General features: G+C 37.0%; 1 protein-coding gene and 1 long non-coding RNA gene across 3 annotated transcripts in view; one reads left to right on the top strand and one right to left on the bottom strand.

Moving 5' to 3' along the window:
- Positions 1-13785, bottom strand: part of LOC145487795 (uncharacterized) — a 167839-nt gene that overhangs the window by 5732 nt on the left and 148322 nt on the right. The window lies entirely within an intron of this gene.
- Positions 5728-8169, top strand: LOC145487765 (uncharacterized). 2 transcript variants are annotated; one of them, XR_014049450.1, is made up of 2 exons: positions 5728-7626; positions 7988-8169. It is a non-coding gene; the product is annotated as an uncharacterized LOC145487765 (long non-coding RNA). The 2 variants fall into 2 exon arrangements; XR_014049452.1 differs by having other exon boundaries at positions 7912-8169.

Below are 13785 nucleotides of genomic sequence, written 5' to 3'. Positions count from 1 at the left end.
AGATCACAGGCGGAAAAATATCTGGATTCGAGAGAAAGTCGTTCACACGACAAAACTCTCCGGATTCAAAAGTTTTCGGATTCAAAGTTCTCACTTTAAATTCCGGATTCAAAATCTCCGGAGACACGACCAAACCGGGGGTTTTTTATTTCGGTTTCGTCCACTTTTGTGTAAATGGCAAAATCAATCCGGCACTAAAACATTCTGGATTCATCACGAATCCGGAACAATTTCCTCTAGTGTAAACCTGCAATCCTGGCCATAAGTTGTTGGGACACCTCCCATTTTTGCGCGCTGAAACCCACGATTCCAACTACGTCCTTAACGTTTTAGAACAAAAGATGAATGGAAGCAAGTACAATTGACCCCTCCTCTCCCCTAGCAATGTTGCATGAAAATGAAGCTATTCTGAAGACTAGATTGGATGTGGGAAAAAAGGAAAAAGGGACAATAGAAAGTGGTTAGACAGTTGTGTTGGAACCAAACGCGATTGCTGAAAAATCGCTATTATTGGAATAAGACGTGAATATCTATCTTATCGTCTCTTTAGTTCGAGAATACTGTTCTAGGAGGCGAACAACTCTTGAAACGAGGCTATTCTGAGGCTATTGTCAAGGATTTTTTTTCTTCAAGATTTTTATCAACATTGACAGAGGGAGGGGGTAGGCGGGCTTGCGCGGTTTTGGTCTTAAGAGAGGCTGCCTGTGAAGTCATCTGCCGTAACTGTCCCAACACTTTTGACCAGGATTGTAGTCTTAAATGAACAGCGAACATCCATCTTGTTTTGTTCGCGGAAGTCGGTCACAGAGGAGCGAATTTCAATGAAATATATATATAATTTGATTAAGCAATTAGCCAAAAATAGGTTGGCCGCCAAAACAGTTTAGGGTTTAGCCTAACTTTAACCTTAAGTTTTAAGACTGAAGAAAAAAAGGAAAAAGCACTGAGCATTTCAGTTGTTTGAAACAGAAACATTCGCGCACAATGAACTATGTATAGTACGTGGGTAACCAGGAAAGCAATCCGTCCAGCACAGTAATTGTTCAAATTAACAGCTTACCGAGACACTCGCACTGTCGATGCCTCTTATTTATGACTTTTAGGATTTGTTTACTTTACTTTTTCCGACTTTTTTGCAGGAGAAAAAGCACTAAATGTGCTGGCACAAATAAAAACGTTTAACCGAAAATCGATCCGTCGAAATCAACAAATACAAATTTAATCACTGTAGCGTTCCTTCAGATCACGTAAGGCTACAAACCAACAATATCAACTTTTCATTACGCTTAACAAATGAACTTAGAACGATTTTCTTTCTAGAACTCGTTCTTGTAATTAAAATGATCAGAGAAAGAACGACAGCCTAAAACGACATAGCAGTAACACCCGAACTCCGAGTAAATTGCTTTTAATTGGCGTTTTTAATTAACGAAATTTCCAAAGCGATGACTTTCAAAATATAAAAGTTAAAAGTGGTCCATTATGTTTTTCTTTTTTCACCCAAATGTTCTAAGATAGCCATCTGCGGTTTGTTGGAAACGAATTATGTATTCAGGGTGACCGCCAGAGTCACGCAATTGTTTACATTCTCACGGCGGTTCAGGGAAAAATTCATGAGAAGCACAGGCCAAGGCGGGCGACTTAAAACCATTTGCCCAGAGATATTTTTTGATTTTCAAACAGGTGGGTGTACAGTTAACCCGTATAAAGTGTTTTTATGGCATTTAAAGTTATAGCCCATAGAAAAATATGGCGATATTTTAGTGCTGTAATTCGTTTGAAACACATCGTAATATTTTCCGTTCGTGTTCGATCTCGTTTCAGGCTGAAACGAAGCCTCGATTTATTTTATTTTTCGCTCAGTCATACCATGAAGACCTGAGCTGAATGTAAAGACCATTGAAAGATTCTCAAGTAGCTGTTCTGCGGAGCGCGAAGCAATCAAATATTCGGAAAATTCAGCAAAACCGGAAGTAGATTTTGAGCCTAATCGGAAAAAAATCGTTTTTCGCAAATTTCTCCCCAAAAAAGCTGCATTAGCAGAAACTAACTATGGTCCGTTTGTTTACTAGCTAGGGCCAATCTATGGGCAAAAAATGAGCAAAATCGATTTTTCGACTTGTGCCGTTGTTTGGTCCATAATTATGGGCACTGGCTCTTAAAGCTGCTCTCAACTTACCATTCCTAGTAAAATAGCCACCGGTTTTGAAGGTCTTGCTCCTACCGATAACCAATATCTGAAACAATTCACAAGTAATTCTTATATCTAATCTCACGACATATCGCAATTCATAACTTATAACTTATAACTTATAACTTATAACTTAAACTTATAACTGTCTTATGAAACATAATTCAGGTGACTTCTCAACTTAGTTTATTCTATCCATGTTTAAGCTTGCCAGCTTTTCATTTCTGGTGTTAGGTATTGGATCGAAAGTCCCCACCTAGATGAATTGATAGATAGATTTTTGTTTCGTTAATACTCTAGTCTCGTCTTGAACTTTTACATACAGTAACATGTATAGGTCATGCACATGTGACTGTTTACACCGCATCCCAAAACAAAGCTAATAAGTTATAACCGTGGATATAAGTATTCCTCACCTGCTCCAGATATCCATAGTTTCGAGGCCTTTTTCTGTTGGTTGCCACGATGAAAAAGAAAGGCCTATTCTTGCAGCCATAGAGGGCAAAACGTAAAGTAACTATTAGAGGCTTCATGGTCGAAATAGCCTTTCAGCTAAAACAGTCAGGCGTTTCAAGCGAAAAACCGCTCAGGAGCTGGTGACTAGAACCCAGACTTCTAATGGCCAACGAACAATATGGCGGCAGAATGCAGACAGAGTAGCCATTAATTGTAAGAATGGCTGCGAGCCTTTTGATAATAAACCGCTGACCATACACAACACTGCTGATAATACCTAGTTCACCCATTGTTTCCGTTCATTCCCCTTATTTACCTTCATTTAGCCTCATCTACGATCATTCATACACCCTCATTCACGTTCCGTCACTTGCATTCACCCTTATTCACGTTCATTCACCCTCATGTACCTTCATACACCCTCATTCACGTTCAGTCACTTGCATTCACCCTTATTCACATTCATTCACCCTCATTCACCTTCATTCACCCTCGTTCACCATCATTCACCCTAATTCACCTTCATTCACCCTCATACACCCGCATTAACCTTCATTCACCTTCAGTTCATACACCATCATTCATCCTCATTCATCTTCATACAATATCATTCACCCTCATTCACCCTCATTCACCCTCATTCACCTTCATACACCTTCATTCACCTTCATACACCTCCATTCACCTTCATACACCTCCATTCACCTATCTACACCTCTATTCATCTTCATACACTTTCATACACCATTATTCACCTTCATACACCATCATTCACCCTCATTCACCTTCATTCACCCTCATTCACCATCATTCACCCTCATTCACTCTCATTCACCTTCATTCACCATCATTCATCCTCATTCACCTTTATTCACCCTCATTCACCTTCATACACCAACATTTACGTTCATTCACCTTCATACACCTTCATTCACCTCCACTCACCCTCATCCACCTTCATACACCTTTATACACCATCATTCACCTTCATTTACTTTCATACACCATCATTCACCCTCATTCATCCTCAATCACCTTAATTCACCATCATTCACCTTCACACTCCATCACCCTCATTCACCATCATTTACCCTCATTCACCTTTATTTGCCATCATTCACAATTATTCACCCTCTTGCACCTTCCTACACCACTATTCACCCTCGTTCACCTTCGTACACCTTCATTCACCATCATTCAACCTTATTCACCCTCATGCACCTTCATACCCCATTATTCACCCTCATTCACTTTCATTTACCATCATTCACCTTCATACACCTTCATTCACCATCATTCACCCTCATGCACTTCCATACACCCTCATTCATCTTAATTCACCCCCATTCGCCTTCATACACCTTCATACACCTTCATACACCTTCATACACCTTCATTCACTATCATTCACTATCATTCACCCTCATGCACCATCATTCACTCTCATTCACCGTCATTCACCTTCATACACCATCATTCACCCTCATTCACCTTCATTCACCCTCATTCACCATCATTCACCCTCATTCACTCTCAAGTACATTAATGCAAAGAATGTTGTAATACATTTGCAAACTTCTGTAACGTTTACACTGTAGCCCAAGAGAATTACATGCAGTGGGAATGTTTTATGAGAACTACATATTGAGCTAAGTCACCCAGCCCTGTAAGAAGGCCAGCTGTACCGCGAACAAATGCACTTATGTCCAGGATTGAGTGTACTTACAAAATTAATAATATACATGAAAAAATTAAACGATTCTGATTGGCTGAGAGCAGTGCCGTTCAAGTGTAACACGAGTGCAAAAAGTGTAACATCAGTGCGAAAAGTGTAACACCAGTGCAAATTACGCATCGTGATTTTGGATTATGCTTGACTGAACGACAATAGAATTGTTGTTTACAGTCTATCGAACTTTATCTCTGGCAATCTTTGTTAACCTTTCCTTTGTGTACTTTTGCAGTCAAAAAGCTGGTTCACCGCGTCAAATGGACAGGATAAACCTTCAGATACGGAAGGTACAGGAAACCTGAAAAATAACAGTTTAATAAGATAGAAAAACACCAAAGACATAATGATAAACAATAAAGGAACAAGGATGGCTAAGGATGGAGAAGATTAACACGGATTGCAAACGACGAATTTGAAAAATTGAGCCTAAACTTTTCAATTTGCGCAAACCGTGACTGAGCTCCTTTAAATAAGCTTAAATTTGGCTATTTCCGTAAAAAAAAATCACGAGAAATTATGAGAACTAAAGAAAATGTTAAAAAGAAACCGAACAAATGGCAAGATTTAAATTCTACAAAGAAACTAAATTCTAGATATAGAAGCGCTAAATTAAAATACCGTAGTGCAGCACGTTCTTTCCAGCGAACTTCGTCCGCAGGAATTTTTACGCTCAAAATTAAAAATGTTGGTTGTATCGACGGTTAGATCTTCATGCGATTGCGTAAGCTTATTCATTGTCAGAGTAAAGTTTTTCTTCCAAAGATAATTTCCAAAGACGTGAAAAAGAGGTAAGAAAATTGAGTATGCGTCATAATTTGCGCGCGCATAAATTTCGTCATTATTAAAGTTGAATTATGACGCAACTGTAATTATTTAGCTGGACCAAAAGTACGTTCTACGACGCTTCACCGCGGTGTTCTTGTCTATGGGATTTTCGACAGTTAGAGGCCAATTTCGATTTATTAAATGTCTTACTTGGCTCCGAGGCTTAGGAGAATAAAACAAAAGAGACCGCCTCGGGTCTAATTGATGAATAATTAACTTCTTTTTTTAATTTTCCGTTAAGCCTCGCGGAGCCAAGTTACAATTTTAATATATCAAAATTGGCCTTTTAACTACAAACATAGCATATTCGGATCAAAATTCCTTTCACGTGCGTGTTTTTCTCCCAAGTTGCTCATTTTTCACAATTCAAAGCACACAATCTTAACGTGGGATGCATTTCTTTTGTTCAAAGCATAATTCTCGTGGCTGTAATGAATTTTAATGTGGGTATATATAAAGAAGTGTAGAATGACACACCCATTTTAGCGTCGGTCGCCGTTGCATTGAAGGCAAGGTCGAAGACATCTTAGTCGCTGTGCTCCCTTCAGGCAAGTCCATATTTTCTTTATTTATCGCCGTTGAATTGAAGGCAAGGGCGAAGACATCTTAGTCGATGTGCTTCCTTCAGGTAAGTCTACATTTTCTATAGCTAGTTACGTGTCCTAGCTGTTTCCCCGGTCTTTCAATTTGATCATTTAATGGTATAATAAAACTTTCCTCAATGCTGTGAAAGCTTCGAGGGGCATGTGTTTTTCCTTGACACCGAAGATTGCATTTAGGCGAAGTTGAAAAACCGAATACCAAACATTTCTCTTGTGGGTAACTGAATGATTATTTTTAATAAAATGTTTGTTTACAGCTTGATAATCTACTTGGTTTGCCGTTTGACTTTGTCATTCGCAATTTGTTTCGTCACCTCGGAGCGCTACCATGTACACTCTTTTTAACTGTTATAAAAAGAGAAAATTCCAACTGCCTTTGCCTTTGCTCTGATACGAAGAGAACAGTTATGTAGTTATATCAGAACCTATAACTAATCTTCAGTTCGTTCCCACTGCAGTGCACCACTTTGTTGGTAGTCGTTTAAAAGTGTTATTCCACATTTTGAGGGAGTTTTGTTACGTGCAAGGCCGATAGACGTCCGTTAACTGATACTGATACTCATTCAAGTCAGTTTTGCTAGAGTCAACACGCGAAAAACTTAACCATGACTTTCCTGTTTTTTCACAAGGATTGACCAGAGGCAGTAATGTTGTATCCAAAGGAATTGAATTGGAGTGACAGGCGTCATTCACCAATTCAAATGAAGTGTAGCACGACCAGCTATGGACTCCTGGCAAGTTTCATGTTGACGACAACTCCGTTGAAGTTCAGATAAGTGAATCACAGTTGTCGCTAGATTTCATTTAATATAATCCTTTGAAGTTTTGCAGCTAAGTCCAGTTTAGGGGCATTCAGACGTGACATTAGAACCGGTTTGCAATTTAATAAAGAATGTGACCGATTTCAAAATGAGTGCATGTCGCTGGTAATTTTGTATGCCTTGGTGCTGAATGTTTCGTAATTTTAATGGACGAGTCTCGTGTTTGGACGTATTTTTGCTTAAAATTAACCCACAGACAAAAGTGACACGTATTTATTTATTTCGTACCATTAAGTTAAAACATTTTTCATTTATCTTACGAATACAGGAAATCGTGTACCGAGTCTAAGATCTTACGATTTGGTGGCACTAAAGCTTTACTGTTTTTTTTTTTTTTTTTTTTTTTTGACATAATCCATTCGTAGAATGCTTCAGTTTATCGTCCTGCGATCATGTTTTTCTGTTTAAAAAACGAATTTTTTGAAATCCATAGCAAGAATCTAAGAACTTCTAACTTATTGACTACACTGGCAAATTCGTTTATTAATTCTAAAAAAAATTTATCTGAGCTGAGGCTAACTGACGAGCCTATAGGCGTAGTTCAATGAGGAAAATGAGCAAAAAATAGCAAAATTCTCAACGCAGGAAAAGATTTGCAAGCTCGTTAGGCTAGCTATTGTTATTTGTTCGCCAACACGAGAGCAATTGGCTTTTGAAACAAAGAGCTGTTTGGTTGTACAAAAATTGAATTCAAAACAATTGACGTCAATGTCTGCAAGCAGTGAATATTGCTCTTTATCTCTGATCCGTTGACAGAAAAACTTATTGCCAGAATGTTGTCATGGAAATCAAACGCAGATGAATCCGATGGATTGACCACACACTTCCCATGGTTGCCTAGAGATGGACACCAACTGGCAACAGCAAACCTGGTCGGCCAAAAACCACCTGGCGCCTGCCATGAGCTCAATGAGGAACAACATATCGTACAAAATAGAGATGTAGATGGATTGTGGCTGCCTTGTGTCCCACAGAGAACGAAGAGGATTAATTTAAAAAGTAAGTAAATCAACCTTACAGCATATCTTTTATCGTAAATGGCCGCTGTCCTTCATTATCAACTCATTCTTACGCTACCAAGTTGAATAGAAATACATGAAAGATGAAGCGTTATTCCAAATCGATTGTTTTAATTTGTGACGGCCATTTATTATAGTTCAACTTTCTGACCACAACATGCCAACAAGTTTTTGGGTGAGCAAGTTATCTGTCCATGAAATAATCATAAGTAAACCTAGGTGTTTAAATAACTAAAGTTGCTGCCGTTTGCTCTGCTATCTCCAGGATGACCAAAGATGTGTTGAAGGACAGTTCACGAGTTTCTGGATTTATTCATCAACCTTAATTAATTGAATTTCAGCAACGTTGACTGAATTTTGGATGGCAGTGTGCAGAGCTTCACTTCTGGCGTACGATCGATGACTATTGGAAAAACATCTCAGCTCAGATAAGTAGAAAATGGTTTTCCTATCTTTACACTCCAAGAGTGTTAAAAATCTTGATTCTGATTGTAAAATTGATAGATTTTCAAGTTTTGTACCATTGCTGCATATAAGCGTACGGTTGTCTTGTTGTCCAGAAAATACCATAATTTATATCAGTACAATACACGTGCACTGTATTATGTTCGATAATAATTATTACAATGAGACTACCGTTTGTTTGGGAGGACAAACGCGTGGAGGACAAAAGCGTGGAGGGTGGAGTTATTATGTGAAGGAACATCTTGCACTTTTCATTTTACGTTCTTGGAATTTTAAGCGTCTGAAAACGTTTAGGTGAAGAGGAGAATACCACGACGTAAATATTCATAAAAAAGATTCTTTAATAATCATTAAATCCAATTTTAATAGCAAGCTTATATTATAACCAAGTTAGAAAGCATTGTCCTTGATTCTTAGAAGCGCGAACAATACAACCCATCGTGGATTCCATGGGAATTCTATTTCATTTTTGAAGAAAATGCTAAAATTCGAAAACACATCAAAACACTACTGTTTTCTGAAAATTTACATAGTTATCAACTGTATCTAACACTGCTGTAAATGTATTAGTTGACAAGGTAGTGTTGATTAAATATTCTTTTTTCTGTCTCTCGCTCCAGGCGGCTGATATATCACTGTTGACAGAAAGGGTGGCCATCTTGGATCGCAATGTACCGTTGGACTCTGGCACAAATTGACTATTGGAAACATCAAATCTCAGATAAGTACATTATTTCTACTCTCGTTAACTTTTGACAGTTGCAGCGAAAGAATTATGAAAATCTCAGAAACTGATAAACTAGAAAATATTGTCTTGATGAAGAACCAAATTCTTAAAACTAATATTAACAACAATATGAGAAAATCAGTAACGAGAATACACATTTTGAGCATGGGATGTGTTAAAAGTTACCACTCAGTTCGTTATGCTGAAGGTCAACCTGAAACCATCGAATATTATTTCTCGTAATTCTTGTTTTTTTCAAGGCATTGATGAAGACCATAACCAAAAGTTGTGGAAATTGAGATAAGGGGAAAAAAGTATTTTGCTAAATTGAGAACAATGGTGGTTTCTTTTTGAGAAAAATTTAAATGAAGAGGAAGGGGTAGTAAGTAATTAATACATGGCCGCAGCTTATCAATAAAATCATCTCGTGAATGCTCACTAGTTTTCCCATTAAGCCGAGATAAATGATACATCGAACTGTCGTTTTGCATGTATATATCCTTTGCATTTGAGTACTATTCTCGAGAATAAAAAGTGAAGTATCTCAATTGAAAGATTTTAATCTTCCAGTTCGTCACTTCTCATACATTGCAAACTTCATGTAAGAGTACTGTTTGTAAAGCCGTATAACTCTTGACGGTATCACAATGAGCCAAATTAAAAGTAAGATTGCTCTAAAAAGGACTTCTTCTGTTTTTTGTTTGTTTGTTTGTTTGTTTGTTTTTGTCGAGTAAAGAAGGATTTTAAATCTTGAAAAACTCTTGGAAACGCACAGCTAGTCAGATAGCCGGACTACAATAGATCGTTTTCACTGTCGTGCAATAGGAAAAAAACAAGGAAATTTGATCTTATTGAAGATAAATAAAGAAGACTCCTCTCCAAGTTTTAGGTCTATGCGCCGTCCCAAACTTCAGTTATTTGCCTAAATGTTTTGCACAAATTTAAAGAACTCAGTATGGTGCCGCCATATTGGTGTACCTCCGTGGTACACCAATTGGCGAATCTTTGTTTACAATATTTGCCCCATAAGTGATACAGTTTCTGATGGAAATTCTGAATATTGAAAGGGCATAGCACGATCAACTGTGTCAAGGAATTTGAGCTCGATGTATTGAATAATGTTTGAGCGAAGCGGGTTTAAAAACTCAAAATTTAACAAAGAATGTCAATGCTCATTGGGGCGTTTGCCACCCAGAAATTTGGCGGTTTTTGAAGGCCAATTTCTCCTCGAATATTTCAGCCAAAGAGCCAAAAGTTTCACTAATTACTAAATTTCACAAGCTCTTTAAATTGTTGTAGTCAATTCGTGTCTAGCGTGATACCTTCTCCGTGCATAGTAGTATGTCAATGAGGAAAAATATAAAAAAATGACTTCAGCAAAGATTCGCCAATATGGCAGCCGGAAAATAGTGTGACAATCTGGATCTTCTTGGTTATCTAGACCATTGATTGCCTATTCTGCACAAACCAACATATGAACACTTAACTGCTACTTTTATTTCACGAAGGGCTAAAAATCATGAGATAAGTATATATTTTTCGACAAACGCGATGTTCCGCACTGCCATAACTCTAAAATTCAAAATGCACTTGTTACCAAACGAAGGACACCATTGCGCTGAAATGCTGTCAAGGTGTATAATTTTCGCACCTCTTATGCCTGATGAGGATAGAAACTCTGGTGGTTCTTTACGTTTGGATTTAAACGCTTGATGACGTCACATGAAAACGTTCCACTGAATTGAGCATAGAATAATTAAAGTTGCCTTATTCAGATCTAATCATTAATTAGTTCTACAATAATAATTAAGACAAAATCCGAGAGGAAATCGAGCAATTTCAGTTTTTATTGGACAAAAAGCTCCATCCAGAGTAATTCTAAGTATCTTGCAGTCCTTTCTGCATTTTCTAAAAGGTTACGATATAAATAGTTGTTGAAATAACACCGAAAACCATTTCCCATGGAAATGTGGGAAAATAAGTTTCAAAGTTTAGAGAAATTGTGCAAGCAAAGGTAAACCTTCATCATCAGTTTCATTTCACCAGTAATTTCAAGTATTTCATATGAACTTCAAAATCTGTTTCAGTCGACATTTGGTGTCGTTAGAAATAATTTCCTTTGAGAAGATGTTTAAAACAGTCGCACAGCCGTTTGCAATACGATGTGAATAATCTCGGTACAAAGTTTTTTTCCACTTGTTACTCAAACGTCTTGTAGATTCCTTCTTAATTACTCGGAGGAAGATTATTGAATGAACTTGGTGAGCAATTGTAAAAGAACACCATGAAACAACTTTCATACCGTTACTGGAATTTGTTAACACAGGATTTGGCAATGTGACTTCTACCAGTACCAGAGTATACAAGCTTATTGAAGTGCCTTTGCAATTAATTCTCAACTTGTTTTTTTACTTGCATAATGTTTACATTAATGGAGCCCTGAGTAGTTTCTTTTTTCATCACGGCATGCTTATGAAAGCACTTAAGGATACTTTTTTGAATATTTTAACCGACCCACCCCTCCAAAAGAATGAAAAACGGCCAAAATATATAGGGACTTTCAGAATATATTTAGATGATTTCAGAATATATTTGCAGATGGACCATTCAAAATCTGTGCAATGTCTTCTTTGGGGGGTTAAATCTTTCACGGACTCGTAGATAGATCAGAAAGAGAGAAAGTTTAAAAAAAAATTGCTATGACTTAATTTAGGTCTATGGGTTAAATTTCGCGGAGAAAACGTTTTTTCGCAATTTGTGATGAGTTCTCTTTCATCAAATTTTCTCTCATCAAATGTTCGTGATACAATGTTAACCGAAAACTGAAGTTCATTTAAAAATTTAACAAAGCAAAATTGTACTTATTAGAGTGTTTCATGTAAAAAAACGTTTTGAATGACATTCCAATGGGGGAAAGGAGCATTGTTGACTGGCCGTATTATCTATTGGACGAAACTTTGTGCTAAAATATTCAGAAAATACAAATTTTAAAGAAGACTCATGAATTATTATAACTGATCATAAAACGAAAATTGAAACTGTGTCAACACAACGATATTAAAGACATGATACAAGGTCAGCTAGACGTCGAACTGGAAATCCTTGAAAAAAAACGCGGATGATATAATTAATAAATGGAATTTCTGTCGTTTATTTAAATCGACTTAAAAGATTCTACTTCTTGACTGGTTTTAAACTCACTACTTTGTTTTCAATTTCATTGGAAACTGCATGCGAAAACCTCTGTTTTTTATACATGAAAGAATGAATTTTGAGTTGTGGATAAGAAATGAAATAGTTAGCTTAAGCAACGACGATACCTACGCCAGGGACGACTCCTAGAAAGAAAAATGATATTTCTAATCTTGTAACAATCTGGATATCTGCTCCGTACCCCAATCAGTACTTAAAACTTGCTCAAACTAAATATGTAATGCCAGCGATCCATTCCAAAAAGAAATACAAAAAATTTGCCATCCCGACCTACGTTCTTCAAAATACACAGATCCTGTTCATGTCACGTTACGGCTACAAAATGCACAAAGACTTAAAACGCACGCGCACAGCCATTGTTCTACTCAATAAACCTTTTGTTTGGTGACGTTTTCGTTGCTGTTTTATGTTCTTTTTTTTCTTCATTTGGGATTTTTTATTTCCACAATTACATCAATTACAATCCTTTTTTAACAATTAATTTACAGAAGAACGAATAAAGTTTGGTTTACAGAAGTTAACAATTACACCATATTGAATTAATTAAGAAAAAAGATTTTGTCAATTCTTATCTTCATACTTATTTAACTTAACGATTTTCCTTAATGATAGCGTTGTCTACTATAATTATTAGTTAAAATTGCTTCCTCAAAGATCTTCTATTATTCTTTAAACAATTTAGTTTTATTCGATTTGAAATGTGTTTTTCAGTTTCATATTTAATTACCTAAATTCTTATGAAGTGGCTCAAGGAAGGTAATGTTTCTCTACATCGACAAGTCCACAAGAGAGATTTTCCTAAAATTACTATCTAATTAAATAGATCCATCTCCTCCTCAAAAGACCCAACAATAACATTGGAATATGTAAGCGAGAGGCTTCTGCAAGTCTTGATTGTGCTCAAAACCTTTTTCATTTACCTCATGCCAAAAAGAATATGAAAAAGAACAACCGAACAAAATATGGGATATTGTTTCCGTTTGCTGATTACAGATGCAGTTGGGATTAGAAACGTATCCTATTTTACACAGGCGGTCATTAGTAAACAGAACAGAATTCAACGCTTTGTACCGAAAGGAGCGTAGATACGGTTCATTAGCAGCCCTCACTGGCAGAAGAAATGCATCTGAAACTTGCTTGTCATCAAGGCTAAATTCTTTCTTTAGCTTGACCCATTTACTTGGCTTTTCCAATTTTTGTTTTATAGGAAAACAATAGTCAAAGTCACATTAGCGTTTGCCTTTACTGTGCAACGCAATGTTAGAAGATTGGAAAAAAAAAAAAGCAATCATTATCAACACAATATTAAGATTAATAAATTTCTACGTGACTGAGACTGCCCTTCCGTCCAAAAAGTTTTCGTTGCCGTTGCCGTCGTGGTTTGCTTGAGCTCCCTTATGTCCGGAAAGTTAGAACACACGGGTAACTGGGAGCGTAAGGCGGTGTTTCGTAAGACATTTCCGTAAATTCAAATTTATAATCATATTACCTTTGTGGGATAGCTGCTTGCAAATGATTTGTTTCTCCGCCTCTTTTAGCGTAATTCCGAGAGTAGTTAACGCAATTTTCCTGTGTTTATTTTTCTTTGGTGACATCAGACAATAAGTGTTTCTGATTTTCGTGAGTGGATAATTTCCAGCTAGAACTGATACGAAAAGTAAGTGTTCCATGAGTGGTGAATTCAATGTTTGGGCGTTAACAGGGTCTGAAGACAGATGTCAGCGAGGCATCAAT

This window comes from Orbicella franksi, chromosome 1 (assembly GCF_964199315.1).
Source record: "Orbicella franksi chromosome 1, jaOrbFran1.1, whole genome shotgun sequence".
Lineage (NCBI taxonomy): Eukaryota > Metazoa > Cnidaria > Anthozoa > Scleractinia > Merulinidae > Orbicella > Orbicella franksi.
Note: the sequence above shows the minus strand (reverse complement) of the source record. Positions and strands in the feature narration are given on the sequence as shown.